The 7,500-nt window shown below is 45.8% G+C and overlaps 1 pseudogene across 1 annotated transcript in view; it reads left to right on the forward strand.

The window, feature by feature from the left end:
• LOC311115277 overlaps positions 1-7,500 on the forward strand; it is a 61,921-nt pseudogene that overhangs the window by 11,114 nt on the left and 43,307 nt on the right. The window contains exons 3-4 of the transcript in view: positions 899-1,229; positions 2,701-2,815. The product of the transcript in view is annotated as an uncharacterized misc_RNA (transcript). The remainder of the gene's footprint in view (positions 1-898; positions 1,230-2,700; positions 2,816-7,500) is intronic.

The raw sequence follows: 7,500 nt of genomic DNA on the forward strand, positions 1-7,500 counted from the left end.
ACTCCTGGTGTCTTCTCTCCCTCCTCCTTACTCCTCCTGCCTTCTCTCCCTCCTCCTTACTCCTCCTGCCTTCTCTCCCTCCTCCGTACTCCTCCTTTCTTCTCTCCCTCCTCCTTAATCCTCCTGCCTTCTCTCCCTCCTCCTTACTCCTGGTGTCTTCTCTCCCTCCTCCTTACTCCTGGTGTCTTCTCTCCCTCCTCCTTACTCCTGGTGTCTTCTCTCCTCCTGTCCTCCTTCTGCCTCTATCCTATAACCCTCACCTCACTAGTTAGTATAGCTTTGTCTTTCCCCTATAGGAGAGTCTTGTTACTCCCTCTCTCTCTCTCTCTCTCTCTCTCTCTCTCTCTCTCTCTCTCTCTCTCTCTCTCTCTCTCTCTCTCTCTCTCTCTCTCTCTCTCTCTCTCTCTCTCTCTCTTCTCTCTCTCTCTTCTCTCTCTCTCTCTCTCTCTCTCTCTCGCTCTCTCTGCTCCACCATATCCCATATCCATGGCCCTAATATCCCATGGCCCTAATCTCACTATATAACCTGTATATGTCTCCTCTCCTCTTCGCCTCCTCTAGCAGCCTCTCTCCTCTCTCTCTCTCTCTCTCTCTCTCTCTCTCTCTCTCTCTCTCTCTCTCTCGCTCTCTCTCTCTCTCTCTCTCTCTCTATATATATATATATATATATATATATTTTTTTTTCCCTTCACCTTCCCCCTCTCTGTCTCCCTTGACCTTTATATCACTACCGTATATATGTCTGACTCCCCCTTTCCTCCTCCTCCCCTCCCCCACTCCTCCAGGTAGACTGCTATACTGCCCCCTCCACTCTCTCTCCCCGTCTCCCTTACCCCTTATCTCACTATGTACCCGTGTATCTCCCCCTCTCCTCCTCCCCTGTATTCCACTCCACCAGGTACGTCTGCTCTACTGTTCCCAGGAGGAGGCGAGCTGGTGTTTAAAGCAGTCCTGGGCTGCGGGTCAGGCTGGACCCTCTCACATGTGGTTCGCTGTGGGGCCAGCCCTGTCCGAGCCTGGGCATGGAGGGCCACCCCAGGGCCCTGTTCGCCGTTGCGTCCGCAGGGCTGGAAGGACAAGCCCCGCATGAGGATCGCCCGAGGCGTGTCCATACTGACACCACGGGGCGTGGCACTGCGCCGCGACTACGGGGCCTCGGGAGGGCCAAACTTTGTCACCAACTGCATGACGGAAGCCAATCAGACACACAGGGTGCGGGGGAGGATGAGGTGAGGGGGGGAGGAGGGATGGATGGAGAGGGGGAAAGGGGGAGCATGGGGAGGTGGTTGGGGTGAGGGTAAAGAGGACAAGCCCTACATAGGGCAGCACGTAGCCTAGCTGTTAAGAGCGTCGGGCCAGTAACCGAAAGGTCGTTGGTTCGATTCCCTGAGCCAACTAGGTGAAAAATCTGTCGATGTGCCCTTGAGCAAGGTACCTAATTGCTCCTGTAAGTCACTCTGGATAAGAGTGTCTGCTAAATGACTAAAATGTACAAATGTAAAAAAAATGGCATTAGGTATGTAAATAGAAGATACAGCCAAATGGTTCCAAAAGGAGAAGATAAAGAACAGGAAAAGCAACCGATGACAGATAGCACCTTAGGTACTGCTGCCTGCTATTTACTGGCTGGAACTGCATCCTGCTAGGATTCTCTCTGATGATCTATTGTCATATGAGCTGAATACACCGGGATGACATGATGATGGAACAGTCATAAAAACTGCCTTGTCTTGTTAACAAAATAAGTTAAGATTGTGCAAGGCCCACGGGGATACAGGTGTGTCACTTCAAAGATCGACACTGACAATGTGTGATCATCTGAATGTGTAGCTCATTAAGAGATAAAGCTCTGTCCGTCAACAGACAGGTGATAGTATTTAACACTAACTCCATGCCACCATAGATAAAAAAATATGTGTTTCTTACTGTATCAGAAACCACTCTGATGTTTGGTAAATGTCTGACAAATGGTGGTCTGGCAGTAATGGCCCAGCAGGGGTGTCATGTACCCCAAAAATTGGAGGGGGCACAAAGTACCCGAGGATGGCTGGGGGGGTGGTCCAGAGGGGGGCTAGACCCCTTCGTCCTGAAGATGGAGACTAGAATGTTTCAAACACCTGTCCTGCAATCCAGAGCCACAATCATTATGCTTAATTCTATGTAAAATATATACAATATATGTTTATTTTAATGCATACAGTATCCAAGCATACCTCTTGAGCTCTCTGTATCCTCCTGAATGGTGGTTATTTTTTTAAAGAAATTAAATATGCTTCTCTGCATCTTTGCTAAAATTGAAAGGAATGTGAGTCTTATTCAGTAGGTTTAGTAATTGCTTGCTTTTCTAAAGTCTATCAACCTTGCCAGCAGGCATGCCAGCTAAAATAGTTAGATAAGATAGCTTAACTTGATTGATAGCCTGAAATAGCTTCTTGGGAGCTAGTTATGAGGTTGGGAGGTTGGGAACCTATCTCGGCTAGCTAAAGCCGATTTCATAAAATGTCTAGGTGGCTAGTAGTATTACAGAGAAGAAACATAAAAACATTTAACTTCTTTCATATTTTTTTAAACATGACAAATCTGAGGGGGCAGTGCCTCTGTGGCCAGAAGTCTCACTCACTGCACCGTCTGACTCTCTTCCTCCCTCCCTCCCCCCTCCGCCCTCCGCCCTCATCCCCGCCCCCTGTCTCCCAATGTCAGGTATTTCAGCAACATCACGTTGGGCGGCAGAGACTACTCTTTCGACAGTGACGGTTACCTGGCCAACCCCGTCCTAGAGGTCATCTCCTATACACCTGGCAAAGGCTGGGAGGATGTAAGGACCTTAAATCATTTCCTGTTGTTGTGACTGTGACAGGCTTCACTTCCTGTTGTTGTGCTGTGACATGCATGGCTCCATTTAGGGCCATTTGGTTACAGATTTGCAGATATTATCTTTTCAATTTTTGATGTCCAGGTGATTTGTACATCGCAAAATCATTGAGTGTCTTGAAGCAGGCCAAACCTTTTCAACAAGCACAATATAAACTTAACAGCAAGCAAGGGCAGGTTACAGAGGTTTGTATTCATGTAAAGTTCACTGTGGTTATCTGTGCCTGAGGCGGGGAAGAGACTGACCGCTGACCGTTTGGCCTCTTTCTTCCTGCTGCATGTGTTGAGTTTCTCTTGTCTCTTTGAATGTTAGCATCTCCTCGCTGTCGTTCAATATAGCCCACGCGCACACGCACATGCACACGCACACACACACACACACGCTGCAGTAAACAATCATCGCTATCCATGGTTGTTTCAGTTTTCACTGCTTTCGTTGTCTGAGCTTCTCCTCTTGACAGCTGAACTTTCCCCTTTATTCTCAAACAATGACATCTCATTTCTCCATAAACTGTGTAAAATCTCCATACACTAGTTGGCAGTCTGTCTCCCTTTATATCTGGTTGTGTCCTCTGGTATGCTGCAGTGTGCTTGGATGATGATCTTTGGTTGGTAAAAACTTCAAACGCGGGCTTTACAGTAGGAGCTGCTCTGGTCTGGTTGTTGGGTTGTTGTTGAGTCTCATTTATATGGCAGCAGATCCCAGCTCCTGGAGACTGTGTGTCTGACTGTCTGTCTGTCTGTCTGTCTGTCTGTCTGTCTGTCTGTCTGTCTGTCTGTCTGTCTGTCTGTCTGTCTGGTGCTGTCTGTCTGGTGCTGCCTGCCTCAGAGCCTGTCATTAAACAAGGATGTTCAGCAGGTAATTAGTGTGAGTGTGCAGCACACCTCAACCTACATTAGAGGTGTTAGCGATGGCAGGTTTCCATAGGTACATCTAGCCTCAACCTATATTTGAGGTGTTAGCGATGGCAGGTTTCCATAGGTACATCTAGCCTCAACCTATATTTGAGGTGTTAGCGATGGCAGGTTTCCATAGGTACATCTAGCCTCAACCTATATTTGAGGTGTTAGCGATGGCAGGTTTCCATAGGTACATCTAGCCTCAACCTATATTTGAGGTGTTAGCCATGGCAGGTTTCCATAGGTACATCTACCCTCAACCTATATTTGAGGTGTTAGCGATGGCAGGTTTCCATAGGTACATCTAGCCTCAACCTATATTTGAGGTGTTAGCGATGGCAGGTTTCCATAGGTACATCTAGCCTCAACCTATATTTGAGGTGTTAGCGATGGCAGGTTTCCATAGGTACATCTAGCGTCAACCTATATTTGAGGTGTTAGCCATGGCAGGTTTCCATAGGTACATCTAGCCTCAACCTATATTTGAGGTGTTAGCGATGGCAGGTTTCCATAGGTACATCTAGCCTCAACCTATATTTGAGGTGTTAGCGATGGCAGGTTTCCATAGGTACATCTAGCCTCAACCTATATTTGAGGTGTTAGCCATGGCAGGTTTCCATAGGTACATCTAGCCTCAACCTATATTTGAGGTGTTAGCCATGGCAGGTTTCCATAGGTACATCTAGCCTCAACCTATATTTGAGGTGTTAGCGATGGCAGGTTTCCATAGGTACAGTACATCTAGCCTCCAGCTGCTCAGCAGACAGGAGCCAATAACAATGTAGTCTGAATGTAATGATGCAAACCTACATCTGTCCTACAGCCTCTCTGTTCTCCTTCCTGGTTGGTTGGTTGGTTGGATGGCTGATTGGTTGGTAGGTTGGGCTCGTTGAAAGGGCAGACAACAGCGTGTGGAGCAGTGACCTGTGTGTGGTGTTAGAGGGAAAACACCTGAGCAGGACGTGAGAGAACATAAAAGACAACTAGCCTGACATGACACTTACTGCTTTGCCTCATTAGCATCTGGCTCCTGGAGCTAGCGTAGCTGTGCTGTTCCGGGTGTGTGTGTGTGTGTGTATGTATGCCTAGTCCGCTACAGCGCGGCTGACATGTCATGCATATTTTATAAAGCTGTGTTTTGTTCAGAAATCCTTAATACCAGCCGCTGTCACCTGTTGGAGATCTGCGGTGTGTTTTTTTCTGTTTAATCCTGTAGGGTTTTATCGCTGTCAGTGTAGAGGGAGACGCTCAGAATGCTCCTGGGAAAACACACAGACACACACCTTCTTCCATCCCACACATCTACATTCTGCCACACACACACACACACACACACACACAAACACACACACACACACACACACACACACACACACACACACACACACACACACTGGTGGTTCTAAGCCTCCTGCTGATTGTAACAGCCCACCAGAGTCCAGTTTCAACGTGTTGTAACATGCTGACTTCTGCCATTTCCTTTGAAACCCTTTCAATTAGGAGCTCTGCACTGCCCCTCAGTCTTAGAGCAAACCCATACACACACACATACACACACACACCACACACACATACACATACCACACACACACACACCACACACACACCACACACACATACACACACCACACACCACACACACCACACACACCACACACACCACACACACACTACACACACCACACACACACTACGCACAGACACACGCCACACACACACATACACACGCATATATTCCTACATATTCCTACATACATACACACTTTAAGGATGCGCACACACACAGGCACACACATACACACACACTAATAGTATGTGCGGCACACACACACATTCACGCACACAAAACACACACACACACACACACAAAACACACACACACACACACACACACACACACACACACACACACACAGAACGGATAAGACACATCTATATGCCTATTATACACATCCACGCTGTTGGCTCTCACTGAATATTTAATGTTCTCTTTACAATAACTGCACCATTACCTAGCACCCGGGAGGGGAGCGCCCAGCTCCGGCTTAACACACAGAAACACTGCAGAACACTGCTAAACATTACCCAGCACTAACACTGCTCTCCTGTCCTCTGTGGGAGCAACACTGCTAGGCTAGCGCAGCAGCATTCACTATGCTACTGGACGTTGTTTAACATTAACAACAACAAAGATATGCTAACGCATCTTGTTTCTACTAAAGCAACACTGCACAAGGGGTTTTGAATGTTGCTGAATGTCGTTGAGCTCTTTTTCCTTTAGAATCATATTTTATTTTAGACAGCATCTTTTGTTTGAATGTTTTCACAATGTACACCTTCATGGAACAGTTTTTCTTGGAAGCGTATTGGTTTTGTGGATGTTTGATTGTTTTCTCCTATTGAGCTCAACCTTCATCTTTATGCACTACATTTACATGACATTTTAGGCACTACCGTTCAAAAGTTTGGGGTCACTTAGAAATGTCCTTGTTTTCAAAAGAAAAGCAATTTTTTTGTCCATTAAAATAACATCAAATTGATCAGGAAATACAGTGTAGACATTGTTCATGTTGTAAATGGCTATTGTAGCTGGAAACGGCTGATATTTAATGGAATATCTACATAGGTGTACAGAGGCCCATTATCAGCAACCATCAGTCCTGTGTTCCAATGGCACGTTGTGTTTGCTAATCCAAGTTGATCATTTTAAAAGGCTAATTGATCATTAGAAAACCCTTTCGCAATTATGTTAGCACAGCTGAAAACTGTTGTGCTGATTAAAGAAGCAATAAAACTGGCCTTCTTGAGACTAGTTGAGTATCTGGAGCATCAGCAATGGTGGGTTCGATTACAGGCTCAAAATGGCCAGAAACAAATAACATTCTTCTGAAACTCTTCAGTCTATTCTTGTTCTGAGAAATGAAGGCTATTCCATGCGAGAAATTGCCAAGAAACTGAAGATCTCGTACAACGCTGTGTACTACTCCCTTCACAGAACAGCGCAAACAGGCTCTAACCAGAATAGAAAGAGGAGTGGGAGGCCCCGCTGCACAACCGAGCAAGTGGACAAATACATTAGAGTGTCTAGTTTGAGAAACAGGCGCCTCACAGGTCCTCAACTGGCAGCCTCTAATTAGCCTTTTAAAATGATCAACTTGGATTAGCAAACACAATGTGCCATTGGAACACAGGACTGATGGTTGTTGATAATGGGCCTCTGTTCGCCTATGTAGATATTCCATTAAAAATCAGCCATTTCCAGCTACAGTAGCCATTTACAACATTAACAATGTCTACACTGTATTTCTGATCAATTTGATGTTATTTTAATGGACAAAAAAGTTGCTTTTCTTTTGAAAACAAGGACATTTCTAAGTGACCCCAAACTTTTGAATGGTAGTGTATATCTGTTGTGCAGCTGATCTAGTGGCTGGTTTATGTAGTTAAAGTTATTCAGTCAGAACATCAGCTTACCTTATATGGTACACTGTATTCAGTCACACACTACAGTTCTCCTTTTCCAGATCACTGCACTCAATAGTGACAAGACAAAGGCTTTAGACCTATGGAAAGTCCTCAGTTTGAAGGGAACACAGTTGTTCAGTTCTAGTGTGAGGTCTTCTTTATGTGTCTCTCGTTGCTTCAATTGGAATAACTCTTTTTGGCAATGTGTGGATTACTGCTATCTCAATACCCCTGGTTTGGCTGCTGTGTGTGTGTGTGTGTTTA

The sequence above is a fragment of the Coregonus lavaretus genome (assembly GCF_964263955.1).
Source record: "Coregonus lavaretus genome assembly, contig: HAP1_SCAFFOLD_2299, whole genome shotgun sequence".
NCBI lineage: Eukaryota > Metazoa > Chordata > Actinopteri > Salmoniformes > Salmonidae > Coregonus > Coregonus lavaretus.